Source organism: Elgaria multicarinata, chromosome 5, assembly GCF_023053635.1.
Source record: "Elgaria multicarinata webbii isolate HBS135686 ecotype San Diego chromosome 5, rElgMul1.1.pri, whole genome shotgun sequence".
Taxonomy (NCBI): Eukaryota; Metazoa; Chordata; class Lepidosauria; order Squamata; family Anguidae; genus Elgaria; species Elgaria multicarinata.
Window position 1 is genome coordinate 128,114,622 of NC_086175.1, and position 27,213 is coordinate 128,141,834.

Below are 27,213 nucleotides of genomic sequence, written 5' to 3' on the forward strand. Positions count from 1 at the left end.
CCTGTCTTTTGGTTTCTTTTCTAAATTGCTTAGATATGGTGGTGCCTTTATTTCTCTCTGTTTACAAGTAAAAACAAACAAACCCTTTTTGAGGTTTAAATCCCCTAAACTGATATAACTCTGCAAGCTGTGTTCTTCTTACAGTGACACGGCAACAGAGCTCCAGGAATTTAGCCAAGGTCAGTTCGGAAGGCAAGGCACATAGGCTGTCAAACGTGCAGAGAAGAGCAAGGTTAGCACGAGAAAGATAAGGGAGAGAGCTGGTACACAGATATATTCCAGCACTCTGTGTCTAGCTCAAGGCTTTTAATCCCGCGCCTTAAAAGCCGAACAGAGTGCAACATTGCCGATGCTGGCTGGAGAATTATGGGAATTGCAGTCCAACAGATCTAGAGGGTATCAGGTTAGGGAAAGCTGTTCTAAGGGAAATGCAGTATATTATTATTTTTATTTATTTATTTATTTATTTGTATCCCTCCTTTTGCCCAGTACTGGGCCTCAAGGCGGCCTTACAAAGTTTAAAACATACATTGTAAAACCTAGGAAAAAAATAAATTAAAACATAAACGTTTAAATACACAACAAAATTATAAGACATTAACATAGATGGAGGGCTGGATTATTCTCCAAAGGCCTGCTGGAACAAAAAAGTTTTAACCTGCTTCCGAAAGCCCATCAAGGAGGGAGCCAGCCTAGCTTCCCCGGGAAGAGAGTTCCAGAGCACCGGAGCAGCCACCGAGAAGGCCCTCTCCCATGTCCCTACCAAGCGTGCCTGTGAAGAAGGTGGGACTGAAAGAAGGGCTTCTCCAGAAGATCTCAAAGCACGGGCAGGCTCATAAGGGAGAATACGTTCTTTCAAATAACCTGGACCCGAACCACATAGAGCTTTATAGGTCATAACCAGCACTTTGAATTGTGCCCGGAAACAGACTGGAAGCCAGTGGAGCTGTTTTAACAGGGGAGATGTCTGCTCCCTGTAACCAGCCCCGGTCAACAATCTGGCTGCAGCTCTTTGAACCAGCTGGAGTTTCCGAACACTCTTCAAAGGCAGCGCCACGTAGAGCGCGTTACAGTAATCCAATCGGGATGTAACTAAGGCATGTGTCACCGTGGCCAGGTCCGACATCTCTAGGAACGGGCGCAGCTGGCGCACTAGCTTTAACTGTGCAAATGAACTCCTGGCCACCGCCGAAACCTGGGCATCCAGGCTCAGGGCTGAATCCAGAAGTACACCCAAGTTGTGGACCTGCGTCTTCAGGGGGAGTGTAACCCCATCCAGCACAAGCTGAATCCCTATTCCCTGATCTGCCTTTCGACTGACCAGGATTATTATTATTATTATTTATTTATATAGCACCATCAATGTACATGGTGCTGTACAGAGTAAAACAGTAAATAGCGAGACCCTGCCGCATAGGCTTACATTCTAATAAAACCATAATAAAACAATAAGGAGGGGAAGAGAAAGCAAACAAGTTTCAATTTGTTCGCCCTCATCCAATCCATTACCGCCAACAGACACCGGTTTAGCACAGAAACCGCTTCCTTGGAATTGGGTGGAAAGGAGTATTAGAGCTGGGTGTCATCAGCATACTGGTGGCACCGCACCCCACAACTCCGGACAACCTCTCCCAACGGTAGTTGATATTCATATGATGTATCACTGAAAAATAGCAGTTGGAGCAGCAGTCTGCACTCCATGACTAATTTTCGCTGACCCCTCCTCTATTTCCTGGGACTTTCTCTATTTCCCATATCAAGGTTGGTACCTCCTTGACGATAGTGTCCCTTGTATATGTTTGGGCCAATGATACTACCTCTATGTTCTGCCTAGAGTCTTTCATGAGATGCCTTGGTAATTGTCCTTTTGTGGGGAAGGAGAACTGTTGTACCGCCTTTCTACAATTCTGGCTGTTCCACATTTTGCAAAAATCTCTCAAGCTTTTCCCCCTTCTCCTCCTTCACTTTACGTGCTGCATCAAAAATATTCACATGTGTGCACATTCAGCACGATTTAAAAACAAATGACCACGTGGGTTAAAAAAATGGCCTCTCTTAGGCCAAGGAGAAAGACCAAGGATGCGTGACAAAAACTGCTGATGCTGGAACTTGTGACCAAGGCATGTTTTGAACTGTTGACACGAGGAATGGGGAGCTATTTGTCCAGCTGGCCAAGCATTGTATTACTTTGATCGGCTCTCCGGGGTCTTGGATAGGGGGTTCCTTTCCCATCAGATGCTCCCCGATTCTTTTACTTTGGATTGAACCTGGTACCTTTCTGCATGCAAAGCATGAGCTCTAATTCTGAACTGTGGTCCCTTGTGCATCGTCAGCAACTCTGGCCAAATGAGAGAACAGCAAGTCGACGGAACCTATGGTGATACTCGGTGTGCCTTATAAAAGTGGCTGAGTCTGACTCGCTCCCTGTTCTGAGCAACCAGAAAATGTGTGGTTGCTAAATTCAGACTTCTTCACCTTTGCCTGCCTCCCCATCTGGCCGTGCCTCATCCCACCATTCAACTGCACAGAATCTGGGTCTGACAGCGGGCAGAGACGCAGCGTTAGATTTCCTCCGCAAAGCGCAACGGTGCTAATTGGATCTGCTGCTAACTTTCGCTTGTTTCCAAACAGAAAACTGGGGCGTACTTTAGGCTCTTACGGGTGCAGCACATGGTTCGTGGAAGCCCACTTTTGGGGAGTGCTGCATGTTTCTAGACCTCAGTAGATCGTTGTCCCACTATTTTGATGCAAATGGAAGAGAGTTTTCCTGATAGGAAGTAGTCCGGCCAAGCAGGATTTGGAGGAACTAAGGAGGGGAGGGTGGCAAAATAATTGGGAATCCAAATGTGTCCCGCTCTCTGATGCTGCACATGTCTTCTCCTCTCCTCATATGGCGACATCCTGCCAACAAAAGTTTGACAGCTCACAGTTTTTGACCCTGAAAGCAGCCAACTGGGAGACGCCGTGAGTGTTCAGGGCCACACAGCACCAACAGCAGCGACGGTTCTCTGGCCAAGGCTTCGACTGTCTGCTCTCCAGGGTTGCAGTTTAGCTGCTGCAGAAAGCCTCACATGGATGAGCTTTGTTGAATTTATCTGTGGGCTGGCCTCCTTCCCCCTTGAGCAGCATGCCCTGTTGAAGCAAGGCTGGGGAGAAGAGCGAGTCCTTGCTTTAGGAGGTAGAAAACTAAGAAGCCAGGCCGTTGAGGAACAGGGAAAGTGCGGGAGAAATAGCTCCTGGCTTTAGTAAAGGAGCCCCTGCTAGGATGTTGGTCTTGGCAGGTGCCCCCAAATGCCAAGCCATGATGCTGCCCTAGTAATAATCTATATATATAAAAGCCCAGACTGCTCAAATATATAATATATTAGTTGAGAAAGGAGGGCTGGATAGTGCTGGGAAAATGGTTTGGGAGACTGATTTGAAGATACAAATAGGACAACAGAGGTGGGATGGACTATGGAGACAGAGAGTGTTGAGAAATATGTCAGTAAGAATAAAGGAGAATTACTATAAACTTGTATGGAGGTGGTATTTAACTCCGGTTAGATTAAATAAGATTAATAAACAGCTTTCAGCAGATTGTTGGAGGGGTTGTGGTGAAAAGGGAACGTATTTACATATGTGGTGGGATTGTATACATGTGCAAAAGTTATGGAAGATGGTGTTTTATGAGATTGAACAGATTGTGGGATTTAAAGTAGAAGTTACACCAAGGATTGCATTACTCTCACTGCATGATGATCTTAAATGTAATAAAGAAATGAAGGAATTGATAACGAACCTGCTGACAGCTGCGAGGTTGATAGTAACTAGGAATTGGAAAATTACAGGAGATTATTGTATTGAAGAATGGTATAAAGAAGTGTGGGACATTGCTATAAACGATAAATTGACATGTAATATAAAAATGAAAAGAGGCATAGTAAAAACAAATGATTTTGAGAGTATATGGAAAAAGTTCCTGGAGTTTGTATTTTCTAAAGGAAGGGGGGATCCACCAACAGATGAAACTATGAGTTTTTGGAAACAAGAATGAGATCCCGAGGTGGGGGGAGCACTGTTATGTTTATTATATTATGTTTAATAGGTTAACATCGAATATATGATAGTAAGGTATTATAATATCTTTGTATTAAGTGATTTTGATTTGTGTTTGTTGTTTCAATAATAAAAATTAAAAAAAAAAAAAAGCCCAGACTGCTCCTCCAAACCAGTTATAGGTTTTGCCCTCTGGCACCATCTAGGGACGTTTCTCGGAACTGCGGCCTTCTATGGAAGTTCCAAGTTCCGAGAAATAGTTTTTGCCCTCTGGTGCCATCTAGCGACGTTTCTCGGAGCTGCAGCCTTCTAAAGAAGTTCCAAGTTCCGAAGAAAGATCATTGCCAGGAGCTTCCGGCCTAGCAGAGGGGCCAAAACCCACTAACCTCCTTACCAGACTGCTCCTGTACACATGTCGTATGACGGGCTTTTTTGCTAATTTATAAAACACCATAAAAAGTGCAGCTTTTTAGTGTGTTCAAACCACTTCACTTACCTGGTGTCTGTGGGTGCAGTGGTGCCCGCCAGGACCCCTGAGTACATCCACCAGACCAGCTCCACCGATTTCCTCATCCCTGCCCATTGCTCCGTTCCAAAATTTCTGTCTTTGGGAACCAGCTCGCTCTGCCTCGTGCATGAATTTTTAAATCATTCTTTGTTACATTTGTATCCCACCTTTCCTCCAAGGAGGCCATGACAGCTTACATGATCTTCTCCTCCTCCTCCTCCTCCTCCTCCCCATTTTATCCTCACAACAACAGCCGTGTGAGGTAGGTCAGGCTGAGTCAGTGACTGGTCGAAAGTCACCCAGTGAGTTTCATGGCTGAGTGGGGACTTGAACCCTGGTCTCCCCACTCTTATTTATTTGTTTTTATTTATTTATTTATTTATTACATTTTTATACCGCCCAATAGCCGAAGCTCTCTGGGCGGTTCACAAAAATTAAAACCATGAAAAGCACAACAAAACAACCAACCGTCTAAAAACACAAATACAAAATACAATATTGTGCTTTTTATACTGTATTTTGTATTTGTGCTTTTAACCTGTTGGTTGTTTTATTATGGTTTTAATTTTTGTGAACCGCTCAGAGAGCTTCGGCTGTTGGGCGGTATAAAAATGTAATAAATAAATAAATAAATAAATAAATAAAAGCACAACCAGGATAAAACTACACAGCAGAAATTGATACAGATTAAAATACAGAATTAAAACAGCAAAGTTTAAATTTAAGTTAAATTAGGTGTTAAAATACTGAGAAAATATAAAGGTCTTCAGCTCTAACCACTATACCCCAACCCCACTGCAAGAAGGTGCCCCCCTCCTTCCTGAATCACATCCGTTCATCCTTATGGCATAATGTAAACAGGATGTTCTTTGGAGCAACGCTGTGGTGTTTCAATGCGCCTGTTAAATATCACGGTTTCTTGAAAGGCAGCTGACAGGTTCTACGTGGAAATATGAGCGTTCCCCCACAGATGTGGTGCAGAGTGGAAATCGTAGTTTGATTTCTGCTAGGAGGGTGTGATCTTGTGTCGTGGGATTTTCTCTATTTGATTTTCCGTTCACGTGCTCCCAGCGCTGTGGGTTCTTGTCAGCCTCTTCTGATTATTCAGCAGTATTGTCCCATTACAGCTTTAAACTTCATTTCAGCACAATTCTTTCGGCCTCGGGGTGTCCACACGCTGCGAAGCGCGTGACAGTTGATGACATGTTCCTGCGCATCTGTGGGGCGTTTTTTTCTTCTCTTTTCAGGACAGTTTGCAGCTATTGAATTTCAAACAGTCCTGTGTGAAGCCAAAGAGATGGGGGAAGTGAGAGGGAAGAGTTTGGGAAAGAGAGGTTTAATTACTAAGACCTCGAGGACCACCAACTAGAGCGGCTTGGGCAGAAACTAGTTTTATTTTTATTGTTTTTACCCTGCCCTGTCTGTTTTTCCCCAGGGCCAGCCCTAATTTGAATGGGCCATTGGCAAGCACTCCTTGAGAGGAGGGGGGCATCTGCAAGCTTATCTGATTTTAATTTCCCATAATGCCCCCAACATAGTTTCGTGCTGAGGCATTGTGGGAAATTTTAAAAAAATGGTGGTCCCCACTAAGAGCCTCCAGTTCTGTGATTGGGCACTCCAGGGCACTGGGAATTAAAATGGCTTCCTGGTGCCCATAGCTGGGCCCCAAGGGCAATCATCAGTGCCAATGAACACCCCGACAGCTGCCTGAGGGTGTGAGGCCCAGCAAGTCGTGCACATACATAGTCATATTGCTTTTGATACTGGAGGTACCATACCTAGCAAGTCCTAATAGGAGAGACCTAGGGTCCACCCCTTTTTCATGGCTCTCATTTGCAATACCTGCTCCAAATATTCTGCAGGTTTTTTTGCCACTCTTGCCAAGCGATTCTGTACCTGATCGCTGCAACCCATGATGGATTGGTTCTGCTGGGTTCAGATGACACACCCACCCAGGAACAAGCCATGGGTTGTCGGGGGGGGGGGGTTGGGATCTTGCCAAAAATAAGCCACTGTGTGGGAAGTGGTCTGGCTTCGGATGACCCAACAACCCACTGTACCTGTGATGGATTGTCGTGTTGTGCAAAGCCAAGGCAGAGATGTTGAACCTCTTTCAGTGCAAGTGTTGAATTCAATTTCAGAGAATCTCTCGGCTGCGTTCTAGTGTTGGGCAGGAACAAAGGCAGAAGAGGCGTGGACAAAAATATCAGTATATTTTAAGCTCTTACTGCAAGTCACGAAGGCTTAGGAGAGGCATTTCAACATTCCCGAATGGGGAAAAAAAAACCTGAAAAAGCCAGGAAACTAGCAGATGATTGGTGGCCGGAGGAAGGGAGTGGGGCCATCTGGGACACACTAGAGGACCGGATTTAGACTCTAGGTGGGCCAGATTTGGCCCATGGGCACTGTCCTGTTCAGCTCCTCGCTATGCACATGCACACACAAGTTAATTGCAATGGAGGTGTCAGTTAACCAGCCAAGAGTGAAGTAGAGTTTTTGCCAGCAAACAAGGATTTTCCAGAGATAAGTCTGGGACATAGCCAAGGTCAAGCACAAGGGATAGCAGGCAAGTATAATCAGAGTTGTGAAGCAGAAGTCCAAGGTCAATAACACAGAGGTCCAAGCATGAGTTGCCGTCAGGATACAAGAAGCAGAAGCTGAGAACCAGTGAGCAAAGTTCAGGCAGAAGTTGCAGGCTTATATTCCCAGGGCCTCCTCAGCCCCACCCACAGCTCAGCTGCCATATATTAGAATCTTTACTCTGGAGTTCTTCCTTGGAGTTGGGCCCTTCATCTTAAAGGAGCCCTATTGATCTGTCTCTTAAGGCAACAGCGCTCTTTGGGACTGGGTGGACCCTCAGGCTGTGCCTGTGAAGCAGAACTCCCCTCTTCTGGTAGGGGCAGACCTGTAGTCATCTCCCCTGAGGGCCCAGGCTCCCCCATGTCACCTACCAGAAGTGGCCCCATGGCTGCATTTGTCTCAGGCAGATCTAGCTCCTCAGAAGAGGAGGGGCATCCCTCCAGTGGGGGCATGGCAAACATGAGGTTCGACATTCTTGGCCTCAGGTCACCCAGTGAACTTTGGGGCTGGGGACAGATTTGAGACTTGTTCTCCCTGGTTCTAGTCTAACACTCTAACCACTATACCATACTATCTCTCTAATGTTCACCGGCTACTTACTTACCTTGTGAGTCATATTCTGGGATGACTTGCAGAGAGAAGAACAAATCTACATCTGAATTACTACAGATCAGAGATGCCCATAGACTAGTTTAGGGGGAGCCTTTCCGTTGCTGTTGTGAATTGGGAGTCAGACACTCCTCATGGTAAAACACCTAGCAGAGAGCTCCGGCTATTGGGCGGTATAGAAATGCAATAAATAAATAAATAAATAAATAGCAATCTCCCCAACACATTCTTGCAGCTGCACACTGCAAGTAAAGATCAGCTGAGGAGGGCAAGCTCTCTTTCAGCGGAGCTTGTTCACTATTCCCAATGCATTCCTGAGCAGCCTCAGGGTTCCTGGATTATTATTATTATTATTATTATTATTATTATTATTATTATTATTAATTGCATTTGTATACCATCCCATAGCCGAACCTCTCTGGGCAGTTTACATAAGATTAAAAACACTCAAAAACAATATACAAAAGTTGAAAATCACAAAAAACGTAGAATATACACATACATTTAAAACCACTATAACAACTTAAAAAACCCCCAATGAGCCTAAATAAACAGACCCAGGCTCATTCCATATTGCTAAATGCTTGGGAGAAGAGAAAAGTCTTGACCTAGCACTGAAAAGTTTACAATGTTGGCGCCAAGTAGGCCTCATCAGGGAGATTGCTCCACAGTTGGGGGGCCACCACAGAGAAGGCCCTGTCTCTTGTTGCCGTCCTCTGAGCTTCCCTCAGAGTAGGTACCTGGAAGAGGACCCTAGATGTTGAATGTAGTGAATCCTTGTTTGAGAAGCACCATGGAAGAATATTGGTTACGTTTTTAATTCTGTCCGTCCTACAAGAGAGTTCAGGGTGGCATCCGTGAGAATGTCCTACTTCTCCCATGCTACCCTCTCAACAACCTTATTTATCTTCCTTTCCCTTCCCTCTGGCACACTTTGCATGATTGGCAAGGTGAAGCCATCTCCCTGGTAATACTGAGCCAATCAAAACAGGCTAACAACCTTTTCTTAGTCTTCCCAATTTATAAATAAAGCTATGCTGGCTGAAGGATTCTGGGAGTTGTAGTCCAATGCATCTGGAGGGCACGAGGTTAGGGAAGTCTGCTCTAACCACTGTACTAGCAAAAGGGTCGCTGACTGCTTTAAAGTGGATTCCTGCGTTGAGCAGGGGGTTGGACTCAATGGCCTTATAAGCGTCTTCTACTATTCTACGATTCTATGACTGTAATTGGTAAGTGTTCTTATTTTTGTGTATTTGGGGTAGGAATTCTAGTTTCGCTATACTTTACCACAACGATGGTCAAGTGTAGTATCTTGTGCCCTTCTCTCATGGCCTGTTTATTCCGAAGCTTCGCTACGAGTGGCTGAATTAAAGGGGTGAAAAAGGTGTGTGTGTTTTTCTGAGGAATGGGTGGCATCGAAGTCTACCTTTCCATTGATGCCTTAAAGCAGGGACCTGAGTGGCTTGTTTGGCATCGAGGGATATCTCAGAAGTTAGCTAAGCACCGGAGGGCTTAGGAAACCTTGTATAATATTGGAATGGTTCTGAGTGTAACCTGCAGTGGATCCAACGCCTCACTGACATCGGAAGCAACGGCTTCCACTGCTGGGAGATGTTCCCGGTTTCCTCACCTTGCAACTCCCGCTGCAGTGCAAATCCCTTTGGCTCTTCCGCCAACCTTCCGCTTTTACTATAGTTAACGCTCATCGCGGCTGCACTGCCCTCGAGCACAGTTTTTGCTCAGTGAGCTTCTAAGACCAGCTTCAAACCCAGATGGAAGAGGGCATGGCTGGCTGGAACCCTGAACAGCGGCATTCCGTTACGGCAACATTTTCTCAGCCTTCTTACACCTCCGAATCCCCGCGGCCATCACAGTCACATCCTGCTTGTCACTGCCCAGCAGTGTCCGGATGGTCAATTGAGGTCGTGGGCTCTCCCACACTGGAGGCATTCAAGAGGAAGCTGGACAACCACCTGTCAGGGATGCTTTAGGGTGGATTCCTGCATTGAGCAGGGGGTTGGACTCGATGGCCTTATAGGCCCCTTCCAACTCTACTATTTTATGATTCTAATACTGGTTTAGACCACGGGACCTGTGGGGACCCCTCCGGGGTGCCCACAAAACTCAAAAACTACCTGCCCACTTTAAAAAGATTTTTTAAATTACAAACCTTGGAAAATGTTAAGGCAGCCTTCTTTCCCTTCCAAGCTTCACTGTTTCTATCCCCTGAACCTCTTTAGCTCACCTTCTCCTGCTCTTAGCCTCTAGCCTCGCTGTTTCTCTCCCCAGCCTTTTACCTTACTGTTTCTTCCGCATCCCAGACTCCAGCCTTCCTCTTTCTCTCCCTTCTACCCCTTTGCCTTGCGATTTCCCTCTTCTACCCAGCCTCAAGCCTCACTATTTCTCTCCCTCCCCACCTCTATAGTTCACTTTTGACTAGTCGGGCTCACGTGACTAGCCACATCCTCCGCGGGAGCCGTTTTATGGTGGTGTCCACAGCAGTTTCTCAAATTCCCAAATGTGCCCATGGATCCAAAAAGGTTGGGGAACCCTGGTTTAGACAGACCATGGTCCAATCAGTGAGGCAGGCATTTTTCCTCCTCTGTTCTTAAACCTGCAAACTCCCCCCCTTTTTTTTTTGGAACAGGAAGGCTATGATATGTATCCCGAGGCAGTAATCGCTTTTTAATAACTGCTTCCAAGTCTCTTTAAAAGTTATCGTCTGCAGCAGAGCTTGGAATAAATGTTGAGAGCACGTCGATGCGAGCCTTGATTTCCGCTTCCCAGGAGTGGGGGTTGTTTGTGCCGTAAAAGTCTGAATGTTCCCCCTGTGCCAGAATGCAGTTGCATTAACACCTATGTGTTTAATAGAACTCTGCAGAGAAAAATTCCCCCTAGGGGGTTATCTTGCTTGAGGAGGTCTCCTTGCTCTCCGGCATAAAATCCGCCATGCTAGGCATTGTAATTAAGGGGCCTGATCCCCTTCCTTTTGAAGCCGGTGACATAATCAGATCAAAGACATCTATCCAGGAAGCAGGGCCCCCAGATCCATTCCATTGCACCCCATTGCTTCCTGAAGAATGCAGACGGTTGCAATGCATTGGGGTTTGGAGTTGAGAAATCTTTTTGTTTCCATCTTAGAAGAAAAGGAATTTGATATCTCTTTACTGCTGTAATCTCTCTCTCTCTCTCTCCCTCTCTCTCTCTCTCTTCTTGCTGTGCTAGACTTTAGTTGCAGGGAGATCCTTTTTAAACGTAGAGAACATGTATTTACATATGCACTTGCAGTGAAACAGTCCTCACTGTGTTATTTTCTTATTTTTACTGACAGGACAATTTGTTTGAACACACAAGCACGCACATGTGTGCGGTGGTACAATCCTGAGTGCTTTTCACTTGGTCTACGCCCATTGTTATATAGATGATGATGATTGATTAATGGTAGGGAGATTCGAGTGACATTTTGTAAATATGACCTCCCTTTTCCTAACACCACCGTTCTAAATGAGGGTAAGCTTAAAGGGGTCTAAAAATGATAGAAAACGGAACAGAGTTTCTCTGCTGTCCTAGCTTGGTCCAAGGCTTCCAGGGGAGGCTGATTAGAAGAAGTGGCACTTACTGGAAAAGCAGAGTCACATCCAATACGGCAGAGTCATGTCTGGCTATGTGGGATCACAACAAATGAAGTAAGGCAAGGCAAGGGACTGTCAGGACCTTGGACAGATCACTGCAGCAGCTGATGGCTGAAACTTGCCCAAGGAGAACTGTTGTCTCAGCAATATGCAGAGGCCTTGTGAAGGCTGGCTGGTCTGGACTTGCTATTAATTCCCTCCTCCCCCTCTGAGGTGCTGTCTGTGTTGTTGTTGTTTTAAATCCCATTGCCTGACTCTGCAGCTGCTGGCTCCTATGGGATGTCGGCGGTTGAACATGGTTTCAACAATAACTTTAAAAGTGGCTGCATTTGCTTACACTCCTTCCCTATTACTCTTGTTACCATTTCTCTCTGTTCTTTATTGCCTCTCCCATTGTTGATTGCAAAGGAGCCGTCTCTTTATATGGGTATGCTCTGCAATGCGCCCTAAATGCTTAACAGTGCTACGTGATAACTACAAGTAAGACTGATCTCTCAGTATTTATGGCACTGTTATATCAACCGTGTTATATTATATTCTTTTTGCTTTACCCACTAACAGTGGCTGAATAGGCCTTTAGATCTGCACATATTATGACCAACCAGGCCAAATAAAGCCACCAGCAACATATGGTGGACCAAGAGCTTGAAAAACTTGTTTCCCCTGGTGGCTTTGGAATGCTAAAATTGGGATTGTGGAGAAGAGGTGATGTCAAGCCACGATCCATGGTAGGCTGTGTTTGGCTTGGTGGGCCACAAATTGTGCAGGCTTGCTTTAGAGTTTAGAGCAGGGCTCGACATCCAGATCTTGCTGGGCTGAAGTTCCCATTATCCCTGATCATTGGCCATGCTGGCCAGGGCTGATAGGAGGTGGAGTCCAACAACATCTGAAGGGTCACAAATTCCCTACCCTGGTCTAGAGTTTAGCAGCTCAAAGCATGTGTACTTAGAAGTAAGTCCATTGGGTTCAGTGGGTTTTACTCCCAGGTATTATTGCAGCGTAGATCATTAAGAACTTAAGAAGAGCCACGCTGGATCAGACCAAGGGTCAGTCTAGTCCAGCACTCTGTTCACATGGTGGCTAACCAGCTGCCGACCAGGGACCAACAAGCAGGACGCAGTGCAACAGCAACCTCCCACCCATGTTCCCCAGCAACTGGTGTGTATAGGTTTACAGCCTCTGATCCTGGAGGTCGCACATACCCATCAGGACTAGTGGCTATTGGTAGCCTTCTCCTTTGGGAATTTATGTCTTTTAAAGCCATCCATATTGGTGGCCATCACCACATCTTGTAGTGAATTCCATGCACTGTGTGAAGAAGTACTTCCTTTGATCTCTCCTGAATCTCCCTCCAAGCAGCTTCAAGGGATGACCTTGGGTTCTAATATTATGAGAGGGAGAAAAATGTCTACCTACCCACTTTTCCCACACTAGGCATAATTTTGTACACCTCTATCTGGTTTCCCTTTAGCCTCCATTTTTCCAAGCTAGACAATCCCAGCTGTTGTAACCTTCCCTCATAGGGGAGATGCTCCAGCCCCTTGACCATTTTAGTTGCCTTTTTCTGCTGTTTTTCCAGCTCCATAATATCTCTTTTTAGATGTAGTGACCAGAACTGTACACAGTATTCTAAGTGTGGTCGCACCATAGGTTTGTATAAAGACAGTGTGATACTGGCAGTTTTATTCTTTGGCTAATGGGTGGAGAATCTCAATCTCAGATGAGTCTCACAAACACCCGTCCCATTTTCTTTTTTTGCTTTCTTCTAATTGTTTATGACAGCCTTCCTCAACCTGGGGCGCTCCAGATGTGTTGGACTACAACTCCCAGAATGCCCCAGCCAGCTGGCTGGGGCATTCTGGGAGATGCAGTCCAACACATCTGGAGCGCCCCAGGTTGAGGAAGGCTGGTTTATGAGAATGGGAGTGAGAGAAGAGGGGCAGCAGAAAAAGAGTTGAGACAGACACAGAATGAGAAACAGGTGGGGTAGGGAATTAAAAATGGGTCCCACATTGCAGCTTAGGGTTAAAGATGAACTCTCAGTCTAAAAAGGTTAAAGGTGATGATGAGACCACCCTTTCAGAGTTTGATGCACTCCAGATGAATTGAACTACGACACAGCCCATGCTAGCTGGAGATGATGGGTGCTGTAGTCCAACACATCTAGAGGACATCAGCTTGGGGAAGGCTGGTTTGTACTATACATGCCTGCATGCATTTCTTGTTCTTTTACAATGCAATCTCAGATTGACATTGCAATAAGCAATCTATCTCTTTCCTTGAAGAGGTATAGACCGCCAAAGAATCAGACTACACTTGGCTTCCAAGTCAGAGATATGGTGACTAAAGAGGAGAGTAGCTATCTCAGTGTTTTAGGTAGATGGCTAGACTGTGTAATGGGTGGCTGCAGACATCTCATCTAAGATGCCCTTGGAGATAAGAAAACCCATTGAGGCAGTATCTATACGTGCTTGGGTTTCTCCTTGCTGTGTTCTTCTTACAGTGACGTGGCAACAGAGCTCCAGGAATTCAGCCAAGGTCAGTGGGCAGTCAAAGGTGCAGAGAAGAGCAAAGTTAGCACGAGAAAGATAAGGGAGAGAGCTGGTGCACAGATATATTTCAGCACTCTTGTGTCTAGAACTCAAGGCTTTTAATCTCGCGCCTTAAAAGCCGAACAGAGTACAACATTGCTGATGCTGGCTGGAGAATTATGGGAATTGCAGTCCCAACAGATCTAGAGGGCATCAGATTAGGGAAAGACCTCCCCTGACCCACTCTGGAAACGGGTTTAGGAGGTCCAGATTGGCCTGCTCCGTTTTGGATTCAGGGGTCCGAAATGGAGCGGAGCACACCCCTAGATAGAACGGCATCTGCATTTTGACAAAGGAAGCGCTTCGTTGGTTATTGGAGTTGGGGCAGGTCAAGACAGGCAAGTGGTCTGCCATGTTATAAGGCAGCTAAGCCTGGGAACAGGACCTCAAGCACGGCCAATGGAATGTCTGAGTTGAGGGTGGGAAAAGCCGACGCTTGTGGTTCTTCGATAATCTTTAAAAGGTGAAAGACTTGATAGCTGAAAGGCTTCGGACTGGAGGAGCGGAACTCCACATGTGTGCTCCCACATCTCCCTGACTTAATGTGTAGTTAAACAGGACACATGATGCCCATTTGTCGCGCATGGCAGCGAAGTGGGGAGGCAACGCTGAACGCGATTGTGTTGTGTCATGCGTTCATTCATTCTGTCTATCTCTTACCTTGCCCTTCCTCCAAACAACCCAAGGGAGCTTATATCATCCTCACAGAACATGACCTAGCAGCAATGTAGAGATTTAAATTCAGATTTAAAACATCAGAGCGAAAGGACTGGAATGCTAAAATGCGGGGGAAATAAAAAGGCCTTTACGTGGCACCGAAAGGAGTACAACGTAGGTGTCGTGCAAACCTCTCTAGGGGGCTCATTCCACAACCGGGGTGCCACAGCAGAAAAGGCCCTCTTCCTGGTAGCCACCCGCCTCACTTCCTTTGGCAGAAGTTCAACACAAACCACTACACCATATTGATACTGTAAATCATCGCTTTGGCCTGGCAGGAGATGTGGGCCAGTGGTGGCCATGCCCCCTACTACCCCCCTCTGACCCGTGTAGTTAAGCCTTTAGTGCCGTGCTGGAACCAGGCCTAAGTCCTTGATGGTGCAAAGCCAAGTCTCAGGTTTGTGGTTGGCGTTTGTCATTTTTCTGGCTGCTCAGAACTACTGAGCAGTGAAAGAGCTACTCATCACAATGTGTGTGTGTGTAGGAAATAGCTTCTTTATGGGGAACGAGTATAGATGTGAAAGCCAGGGGGAAATGGGGTGGGGTGGGGAGGAAATAATAATAAAAATTCTCCCTGTTTTGTTTCCTAAGGAATCTGTGTGTGGAGAGGATTGATATTGCCCTAAATTTTTGGGAGGTTTTTTTTTGGGGGGGGGAGGCTAAATTGTCCTTCTGAGATTTAAAGGATTCCCCCCCCCTCCCTTGCGGTTTTCATGCTGCTTTAGGAAATGGCTCCTCTGAGGCGTCTGTGGCCTGGCAATAGCTCTCTGGATGAAGAAAGGGCCTGGCAAAATTTCTTTTATTTTCAGGCGAGGGAGCAGCAATTCCGTAAGGGGGATGCTTGTGAAATACAGTTGACCCAGAAGGAACCTCTGACACCCTTGAGACTATATAGGTGGTGTAGCAGCAGATATTGCTGTGCACATATTATATGTCATTTAACCCTTATGTAAGAAAAATAATCCTTAGCCTATATATATATGCTTCAGAGTGTTCAACGTGCTTCTTTTGGTAATGTCTAAGCCTGCCACCCCATTAAAGAAACCTTAGTTGATTAATTGAGGTGAATTTTAGTTGATTAATTGATTTACGGTGCAGTCCGATGCATGTTTAGTTAGAAAAAAAGTTTTGTTCTGTCTAAACATGCATAGGATTGCACCCTTTATCAATAGTTTGCATATGAGGAAAAAGGAACCGTTCTGGGGTGGGTGGGTGGGAGGAAGCCACATCCTTTGCTTTGTGGCCTCAGGCATCGTCTGAGAAGCGTGTTCGCTCTTCTCTCGTCCGCAGGCGTGGAGAGATGCCTTCTTCATGGCAGTGCTTTTGCCACCTGCAGTTTTGAGCAGTACTTGTGTTAAAAAATATTTTATATAAAAACGAATTAAAGCCTAGAGCTTGATTAATCAGAGGCACATTTCAATGTTTAGTTGAATAATGACTAAATGTGGCAGGCCAACTCCATTTCCCTTTGTTTCTCAAGCAAACCTATAAGGAAGATTGGGTGGATTTATCCCCATATTCCAGATGGGAGGGCTGAGGATAAAGAATAGTAGTATCTTGAAATGATAATCATCATCATCATCACAATAATAATAATGGTAATAATGCTTTCAGAAACTGGGACTACCAAAATACATCCACACCAACATCCAGAAAGCAGTCATATTTAAAACATGCACAATAGTCAGGAAATTCCTGAATCAGTAAAAGACAGCATGACCTGACAAATCCCGTCATGTCCGTCTAGAAAAACCAGTGCGAAAGCAAAGAAAACAGTAGGGGAGTAAAAAATAGCCAAAGGCAAGGGCGGAACCAAGTAATCTTCTACAATGATATTATTAGTAAAAGTTTTATTAAAGTGCCAGGTGCCTACGCGTTTCGAACGCGGTTGCGTTCTTCCTCAGGGCTTTATCTAAAAAACAAAGAAATCCTTTGTATCATAATATTTACAATTAGAGGCATTTTCCAAGTAACTGTCCCTGTAATAAACTATATATTGGCAAAACTACAAGAAGTGTTTAAACCAGGACAGGTGAGCATATTAGCAAGATCAAACGTGGAATAGAAGGAGCACCATTAGTTCACCGTTGGAAAGAGAAATCACATCGATTAAAAGATTTATCATTCTGGGTTATAGAAACAATCAAGAATAAATCTGATAGGATCCTTTTAGAGAGAGAGGCCAGATGGATCATCAGGCTTAATACGCTCAGCCCCTCTGGCCTCAAGGAATCCTTGGAGCTATTGGCATTGTTACAAGAAACAGCTGTTTCCAACTAGTTGTCAAGGTCTCTTTTCCCTATATATCTCACTTCTTTCTGTATCATGCTAGCCTAGCAGCTTCTGCAGACAAAGGCACTAAGGTTGTAAGTAAATACTGTTGTTTATTAACGTAACATAGATGATTTGTTCCTGATTGTTATACTTTGCATAGATACTCCAATTGGCTGAATGATGATGTATTACATCTTCTTCGTTTGCAATTTATATGTCTCGTTATACATATTGTTTTAAAGTTTTTTCTAACTAGATATTATACATTTTTAAGGTACGGTTACTTGGAAAATGCCTCTAATTGTAAATATTCTGATACAAAGGATTTCTTTGTATTTTTAGATAAAGCCCTGAGGAAGAACGCAACTGCGTTCGAAACGTGTAGGCACCTGGCACTTTAATAAAACTTTTACTAATAATATTATTGTAGATCACTTGGTTCCACCCTTGCCTTTGGCTATTTTTTACTCGTCTAGAAAAACCCCACGAGCAAGAAGAGAAAGAATAATAAATTTGCATTTGTATAGTGCAGGGATGGAAACATGTGGCCCTCTGTGTGTTTTTGGACTGCAACTCCCATTATCCTTCACCGTTGGCTATGCTGGCTAGAGCAGATGGGAGTTGCAGTCCGACAACGTTGGGAGGTCCACACATTCCCCTTCACTGTTATGTTGCTTTCAAGTGCTCTAAGTGCTTCATGCACATTATCTATCTCTAACTCTTACTACAAACTTGTAAGTTAAGTCAGTATTATTATCCCCATATTGTAGATGGGGTGTGGGGGAATGAGGCTCAGAGAGAGCAGCTTGCCTAAGGCCACCTAGTTCATTCATAGCAGAGGTGAAATGAATGGCTACTAGTCTTAATGGCTATAGTACTACTTCCAGTATAAGAGGCACTATGCCTCTCAATACTATTTGCTGGGGAACATGGGCAGGAGGGTACTGTTCCTCTCATGTCCTACTTGTGGCCTTCTCACAGGCAGCTGTGGGAAACAGTGATCCAGCAGCTGGAGCAGATAGGCCTTTGGTCTGATCCAGCACAATTCTTCTTATGAGATTTGAAACAGGGTTTTCTTTTTATTCATAGCTCAGTCTCTTAAGCCAGGGTTCCCCAACCACCGGGCCACAGACCGGTACTGGTCCGTGGCCTGTTAGAACCGGGCCGCGCAGGTGAGCTGCTTTCACACCCCCACCCTAGCGTACCTGGGCGTGGGGCACCATCTCGCCTGCCCAGCCGAAGCGAAGCCAAGACGCTGGGGTGGGGAGGCTTTGGAACGGTGCACCCGGTTGGAAGCCGCTCTGGGAGAGAGACTTCTGGGTGTGCCGTTCCGAAGCTGCCCGCCCCAGCCAAAGCTAAGCCAGGACGCTGGAGTGGGCCCCCCGGGGGGGGGGGGCTTCCCAAAACCATCCCCTCAACCCCGCCCCTGGTCCGTGGAAAAATGGTCTTCCTCGAAACTGGTCCCTGGTGCCAAAAAGGTTGGGGAACTCTGTCTTAAGCGACTTGTTTCACACCAAACTGAGCTGCAAATTGCAGGGCTGGTTTCAAAGCTATATGGGCTTCACATACTGCAGCAAGCGTAGCTGCATGGAGGATAAAGATAAAACCTGATTAGACCTTGTGCTGTCTCCATGACATATGTAGCCAGCGTGGTATACGGGTTGTGCTAGGGATGGGCTAGGGAGATGTTATGTGATGTGCTCTCATTAGACCCGTGTACAACCTTGCACACGTTCCAACGAGACCTACACCCGCTTATAAGGAATCTTTAGACATTGGCAGTAGAGCATCTGTGGCTAAGTAAGGCGATTCTTACTCAAAGTAATCTACACTATTAAATAGGAGAACGCCACAATGGCACGTTTATTGAGATTTAAACAGATTCAAATGCACAAGCTTATTTTGGGGAAATTAGCTGAGCAAGTGGAGGCTTAGAAGTAGTTTCAAGACTGAGAAGGAGACTTTCTGAGACTTAGAGCATACACACAGAGCAGGGGAAAGAGTAGAGGGAACCTTTAAGAGCAATATACCTTTCCCTGGGCTGGAGCCCTATCCTGTAGACATGAACTGGTGAGCGTTGCAACTCCTGGTCTCAGGTGAAGGAGAAAGAAGGAGCAGGAGCCTTTCCTCTGTGAGAAGAGACTCAGCAATTTTGGCAGCAGTGTGGCACCTTACCCGGGGTGGGGGTAAGGCACCTAGTGGTTTCAGCAGCATGGTCCCATGCCTCTGGGAAGAGGGGCCCCTGACTCTCAAAACCTGAGGGGTTTTATACCATCTAGAGAAAAGCAGTGACATCACTGCTCACAAGCACTGGAAGTGATGCTACTTGTTGTGGGAGAAAGACATAACAAAAGAGGATATTTGGGGATGATGGCTGTAGTAGTAATGACTGCTTTAAAGACGTATGTCCAGGCTGGGTTCAGCAATATTGAGCACATTAGCATGTGCATGACCAGGTATCACTCCTGCCATCCAGCATTCAGATTCTGCTTAATTTTATCCCCCACCTTTGTCTCTGGGGAATGCATTTGAAGAAGTCTGACAGAAAATGGATACTTGACCTAGCCTTGTGTGATGGCTCTCAGTCTCATTCCTGCTGCAGGTGGGGGATGAAGACGCTTTTGACTTTTGGGGCTGCTTCAAAATGGAGTCAGTACTGCTCACAAGAGCTACTTTGTAACAGAGACCTAAGTTCAAAGCCCCCACTCAGCCATGAAGCTTGGTTCAGTCTCTCTCTCTCTCTCTCTCCGCCTAACCTACCTCGCAGGCATGTTGTGAAGGTAAAATAGTTGGGGGAGAGCCTTGTGTCCTGCCCTGAGTCTCTTGAGGACGGGTGGAACATCAATGTAATTAATAAATAAAACCAATAAAGTAGGCTGGTTAATTTGTAGCTGGAAAAACACACTTGTACAAGAGAGAAATCCTCCCTCACCGAAAGGGGCCATATCCCAAGTTCTGCATAACACGCACTGCATTCCAATGGGCATTTAGGATGTATTATGGTTGGAAACTTTTTATTTTCTCTCTTTCCCCTTCTCCTTCTACAGCCTCCTCTCCTTCAGCAAGCAGCCAAACAGCCTTGGAGAGCCTTACGGGAAACGCTCTGGAGCTGCCTTTTCTCCACAGTGCACGTTCTGGCTGACCGACAGCCCGGCTGCCCCCTTAACTCCTCCTCTTTGGCGTTGCTGTTCCTGGGCAGATATTCTACACGGCCTGGCTGGGAGGGAACATTGATTCATTCCCTGTACATGCCTAGGGTGCAAAAAAAAAGAGAGGGACGCTCCGTTTCTTTGTCTAGACAGTATCCCGGAGAATGTGTGCCCAAACAGCAGGGGAAATGTTTTGAGGCGTGCATCTTGTGAGACCGGTAGGCCCTAGAACTATGGGGGTTGTGGGGTGTGTGTGTTTGAGGGTCGGAGCATGAAGGTTCTGTTGTATCCCACTAACAGTCAGTGGAGCCAAATATCCAGCTTCCTGACAGAAGCCGGTTGCAGCTAAACGCGATAAGAAACGGGTTAGTGAAAGCAGGGTGTTTTGCAGCTTTAGGTCTAGTAATTACAGAGCGAAGCTTTCGCTTCTGCGAGCACAGAATTTGATGCATGGTAAGCCATAGTGTGTGTGTGTGTGTGTGTGTATACATTCCTTCCGAAAAGAGAGCATGTTTCTGGTCCTTTATTTATTTATTTACAATATTTATATATCGTTCCGTATCTGAAATAGTTTCTGGAGCGGTGAACCTAAGAAATGAAACACTAAAAAGATTAAAACCGCATATTAAAATGGTTCGTTTTAAAACTGAATACCAACAAAAACCGTGGGTGGTCAGTTAAGGAACGCTTCCTGGAAAAGAGCTGTTTTCACCAGCACAGTGTTGGCAGCTGCCTGACATTGAGAGGCGGGCATTCCAAAGAAAAGGGGCCACCACACTGAAGGCTCTTCTGCTGGACACCAATCGAATCGATAACAAAAAAGTTAAGGGTGTAAACAATAAACAAGGTTTAATACACTAATAAAAGCAGATTATAAAGCGCACTTATATTAACAGAATCAGTAGTGTAATCACACAATTAAAATGGTACAAAAAGAAAAGTGCTCAGCAAACTTGATTGGCCAGACGCGTTTCAACACGAAGTCTTCCTCAATGGCCAGTGTGCTATAAAAAATGCATAAAACAAACAGTTACAAAAGCCAGGATAAAGGCATAGAAGTGTTAATCTTTGCATTTAATCAAATATTAACTGGACCTAACCAAGTTCATCAGTTCTCAGGGCTATTTATAAAACATATGTACCATTTTAATTGCATGATTACACTATTGATTCTGTTAATACAAGTACTCCTTATAATCTGCTTTTGTTAGTGTATTAAACCTTGTTTATTGTTTACACCCTTAATTTTTTTTGTTATTGATTGTATTGTTTTTCGGTAAAGGTTAGCACTTTTTTTGTTGTGCCTGGACTCCAATCAAGGCATAGGTCCGTGCCCTCTTATGACCTCAGTGACCAGGCAGTTGGTAAGGGAGAAGACACTCTCTCAGGTATCCTGGTCCCAAGTTGTTTAGAGCTTTTTGGCACTGGTTAGATCTCATCTTGAGTATTGGGTCCAGTTCTAGGCACCACACTTCAAGAAGGATGGAGGCGAAGGATATCAATGGCTACTAGCCCTGATGGTTGTGTGTTATCTCCAGTATTCGAGGCAGTAAGACGGTGTGCACCAGTTGTTGGGGAACATGGGTGGGAGGGTGCTGTTGCACCATGTCCTGCTTGTTGGTCCCTGGCCGATGGCTGGTTGAACAGGGTGAACAGGGTGCTGGACTAGACGGACCCTTGGTCTGATCCAGCGTGGCTCTTCTTGTGTTCTTATTTCTTAAGGATGCAGACAAGCTGGAGGGGGGTTCAGAGGAGGGCAATGAAGATGATCAGGGGTCTGGAAACAAAGCCCTATGAGGAGAGATTGAAAGAACTGGGCATGTTTAGCCTTGAGAAGAGAAGACTGAGAGGAGACATGTTAGCAGTCTTCAAGGACTTGAAATGTTGTCACACACAGGAGGGCCAGGATCTCTTCTCGATCCTCCCAGAGTGCAGGACACAGAATAAGGCGTTCAAGTGACAGGAAGCCAGATTCCGTCTGGACATCAGGAAAAACTTCCTGACTGTTAGAGCAGTACAACAATGGAACTCATGACCTAGGGAGGTTGTGGGCTCTCCCACACTAGAGGCAGGTGGACAGCCATCTGTCAGGTATGCTTTAAGGTGGATTTCTGCATTGAGCAGGGGGTTGGACTTGATGGCCTTATAGGCCCCTTACAATTCTATGATTCATCACCAGTTAGATGTTGAGGGGGCAGGGCCAGCTTGCATATGATGTGGGGGCATTGTCACACTCCTCCTTCACACATTTATTATTATTATTATTATTATTATTATTATTTATTTATTTATTTATATAGCACCATCGAGAATAGGTGAACGGGAAACTCACCTCTGCAATTACAGCCAGTGTTATGTAGTGGTTAGAGTGTTGGACTGAGGCTTGGGAGATCCGAGTTCTAGTCCCCACTCAGCCATGAAGCTCTCTGGGTGCTTCTCAGCATAACCTACCTCACAGGGTTGTTGTAAAGATAACTTCCTTGGAGGAAAAGGCAGGATATAAGTGCATCATCATGGACGATAAGAACTGTTTCCCGTCAACAGTAACTCAACAGCAGACTAAATAAGCAGGGCGCACAGGTCACCCAGTTATAGTCCTCCACACTGTGGCAAGATGTACTGTTTTTCTATTTAAATTATAGTAATTGTAACGTTTGCATCTATATTCAGAAATTAGCATATGTGAATGTTATGCAAATCGCCATCCTCTCATCTTCTTTGGGTGATGCAGTTCCTCCTTTTTTGGGGAGGGGGGAGATTCAAAAGCAGTGACCCTTCCCCCAGTGATCAAGAGGTGAGTGAGTAGCCAAAGCAGAAGAATGAATTTCTGGAACGGTGCGTAATCTATAATTGGGTTGTACCTGGCATCGGCTGACCTTGGTGCAGAATCTTTATTTCTAAGCGTACCCTGGCCTGGCGATAGCTTGAATTCATCTAGTTTCTGGCTTTGTTCAGACGTTCTTTTACTTCATGGGAGAAGGCAGGGCCCTGATTTCCTTTGCGCCCTCGTCCCACCCCTACTTTCTGAAGTGACACCAATGCCCAACTTTGTCATCAATATGCAGTGCACAGCTGTCTTGTACCCGGATCAAAAGGCCTTCGGTTTACTAAAACTTCGGTGGGGGGGGGGGTCGGGTGGGAATTGTTCGAGCTGACTGTGGACATTTGAACAACCCGGGCACCACATTCCAGAGGCAAGAAATGTATCTGCAGCAACCAGAAAGACTCCGATAAATATTTCAGCTTCAGGGATGAGGCTTTCTCCCCAAATCTTCCCCTGCCCCCTTTCCAGAATGCATTTGGCTTTACTTTGCCTTCAAGCCTCCAAGAGTCCAGCTCTTGCCAGCTTCGTTTTATTTCCTTCCTGGTATCCACCCCACCCCCCCACCTCCCGCTCCAGCATAGCTTTCCCTCGTCATGTGTCTGCTGGACAAGGCCAGAGTTTTTTCCTTATCTCTGTGGCCCTGACTCAGCTATGTAGTCACACGCATCCAGGGACGTGTGATGGAGGCGCCTGAAGAAGTCCAGGGGTGTGACTGCTAGAACATCCATGCTTTAGAAGAGAGGATGTATTTGATGTGCTTATCAGTTTGCTTTGGCAAACTCTGGGGAGGAGAGATTTGGGGAGCTCTGGCTGATTAGGATTTCCTGGGGTACGATGTCTGCACAATTTTGTGCGTTTATGGAATCGCAGCGTTCTGTGCCCCTTCATACTTTTTAAGCATTGGCGGTTGCAATGGCAAATGCTTTTTTTTTTTTTTTAATATATTTTTATTTGTCACATTTTTATACTGCCCCATAGACGGAGCTCTCTGGGCAGTTCACAAATATCGCTGTACGAGAGTAAAACAAGGCTGCAACCTAAATCAACCCCCTTTAGGACAAGGCTGAGCAGAAAAGAGAAGTGGTGTGTTTATGGGGGAAGGGCGGGGAAGGAGAAAAGTGGGTTTTAGCTGCTGTTTTGATTGCAAAATCGAAAGTGGAGCTGTTGAATCCAAAATAGATTTATTTCACATGCAACCCCCACCCCCCACCCCTGAAAGTTTACTAGTTTTTGGTGGAAATCTAGAGATGTGAACACTTTGGGGAAATCCTTGAAAAATGTGGGGAGAAATGTACTTTTTTAAAACCAAATATTTTTTAAAAAATCCCTTCCCTGTTTTTTCTGTCTCTCCCCTCCCATTCGTTGTTTTTTCTCCAGCGCCTTCATGTCTCTTGAAGTTGAGGTTTAATGCTCACAGCATTTTAACAGGTTTATTTTGGATTCTGTGATTCTGATGGGTTTGCAACTGGGAAAGTTCTGAGAGCAACCAGGGCAAATGCCCCATGGAAAATTCTCGGTACTGAACCCTAGTACTTGCACTTTGCCTAGTGGGTCCTTCAGTCTTCATTCATGGGGGTGGGGGCATTATATACTGTGAATTCACCATACTGAAAATGATTTTCTGGACTTGATGGCCCTCCCAAGGCTCTATTGGCATTGAATGTGCCTTGTTTCTTCAGGTAGCTTGGCAGGAGAAAGACCCCTCACCCTAATGATAGGGATTCCCCCCCCCCCCCATTTTAAAATGCCCTATCCTTCCCTAAGGTTAACTGGTAGGGGAGGGAAAACACTTCTCGACTCCAGGGAAGATCTCTCCAAGTCTTATAAACAAACCTTCATGTTCTAACAAAAATATGAATACTAACAAGGAAAGAATATCCCTTTGTTTAGCTTGATTAAGTCACTGCAAATCTGTAACATTCTCTGATGTGGTGTCATGCAAATCTAGCTCTTGGTTTCAAAATTTGGGATTTTCTTGCACCGTAGGGACATGCCCAAGCTTGCTAATTGAATCTTGTTTAGGGCAGTTGATTAACTCATGTATGGTATTCCTGTTACTGGAACCATCTCCATTAGTGGGCTTCTCCCTCCACAATGATTTGATCTGGTTTATTACAGTTGATTTGACTCATGAATGTTATCTGTCTTTGCCTTTAAAATCTCATGCCACATGACTCTTGTCGTGTTTCTGAAAACCTCCTGCCTTCTTGGGAGACAACAACGAGGCCTGCTAAGTAATCTACAAAGCTTCATTCAAGCAATAAACATCTCTTCCCACCTGAAGAGAGTCTAATCTCTAGGAACTTTTTCCTAGGCAAAAACTATGCAAACTAAGCGAGAGAATTGCCCTTTCAAGAAGAGTGGAAAGCCTTTTCCCAAGATGCGTTAACTTCAGAGAGACTAATTTTGAGGCAGCTTCTGATGGGATGCGAGCCGGGCTGACTTTCTCTCGCCTTCCTTTAACTCCACCCATTTTAGTCTGCGGTGTACTCTAGGAACGGCTAACCTCTCCACGCTCTCCCCCTTGGAAGAATGTTGGCTTCCCACTGACTGTATTATTTGCCCCTTGACGAGATAAGCTCTGGAGAAAGTTCACCACCAGCAGGTGAAGAGTTCGTGAGGGCTGTCTCCCCCACTGATACAGGCTGGCCTGTTTCTGGCACCAACTCCTCTACTTCAGAGTCTGATTCTGATTAATCACCTGAAACACCTTCTTCCAATCTAGGAGGAGCAGAGCTAGGCATGACATCTCCCTTGTTTAATTTGTTAAGGTTGATGGGATGGAGAAGGATCACCAGCTTTTTTGACTGTTCATTTCTCACCAATTACTTCCTTGGGATGGGGTATAATTAAAACACACACAAAAGAACCATGCTGGGTCAGACCAAGGAGCTATCCAGTCCAATTCTAACATTGGCCAACCAGACGACCCCCCCCCCCCCAAAATGGGAAACCCAGTAGCACCCTCCTGCTCGTATTCCCCAAGAACTGGTATTCAGAGGCATTTCCTCAATGCTACAGGTGGATAGGGAGACATTTTCTCCCTCTCCCATAATACTAGAACCCAATGGGGTCATCCCATGAAGCTGATGGGTGGGAGACTCAGGCCAGATAAAAGGAAGGACTTCTTCACACAACACAGAGTTAAATTATGGAATTCACTACCACAAGATGTGGTGATGGCCACCAAGTTGGATGGCTTTAAAAAGGGGTTGGATAAATTCCTGGAGGAGAAGGCTATCAATGGCTACTAGCCCTGATGGCTGTGTGCTACCTCCAGTATTCGAGGCAGTAATCTTGTGTGCACCAGTTGCTGGGGAACCTGGGTGGGAGGGTGCTGTTGCACCATGTCCTGCTTTGTTGGTCCCTGGTCAACAGCTGGTTGGCCACTGTGTGACCAGAGTGCTGGACCAGATGGACCCTCAATCTGATCCAACAGGGCTCTTCTTATGTTCTTATTGTTCTTAAGAGACAAATTCACGGAGGATAGGCTCTTGGCCAAGGTAGCTGAATGGAACTTCTAGGTGCAGAGTCCGAGCATCCCTGAATATGATTTGTTGGGGAGCGATGGCAGAAATTGCCCTCTTGCCAGCTCGTCTCCTTCCCATGCGCTTCCGTTTGACCACTGTGGGAAGTTGGATCCTGGACTGAATGGACCCTTGGCCTGATCCAGTGGAGCTCTTAACATTCTTAAATATCAAATTAACTCCGCATGTTGAGCAGAGGAAAACCGAAGGCCTTATTCCAAACCACCCCGGCGGGTTGGGTGCAATTAAGAACATGTCATTGAACGAGATCCCGGAGCCACAGTCTGAGGTTTCCTACCGTTTCCTACCTCAAGCAGTCTTGCAGGAGGAGGGGGGAATGGGTCAACCAGCATCTATAATTCACTAGTTACATGGGTGTAGACAGGGCCGGTGCCAGGCTTTTTTGCGCCCTAGGCAAGGTGAGCTGCTTTCACCCCCCCACACACCGTATCCCCCACACCCCAGGTAGGCGGAGACAGGTTACCTGTCCTACGCCTGAAGTCCTCCTGGCTTGGCGGGACGCTGCGGTGGGGTGGTCCGGCAGCTCCAATTCCATCCGTCCATTCGCCCCCCCCCCCCCCAGCCGAAACCAAGCCGGGAAGCTGGGGGAGGGCAGTCAGACGGCTCCACGTTCTGACTTTTGGCACGCGCCAGAAGTCAGAACGTGGAGCCGCCCGTCCCCCGCCCCCCAGTGTCCCGGGTTGGCTTTGGCTGCTGGGCGGGCGCCCAGCTGAAGCTAAGCCAGGGACGCTGGGGAGCAGGGT

General features: G+C 45.9%; 1 protein-coding gene across 3 annotated transcripts in view; it reads left to right on the top strand.

Annotated features, from left to right (window-relative positions):
• RAB30 (RAB30, member RAS oncogene family) overlaps positions 1-27,213 on the top strand; it is a 58,324-nt gene that overhangs the window by 17,701 nt on the left and 13,410 nt on the right. The window lies entirely within an intron of this gene.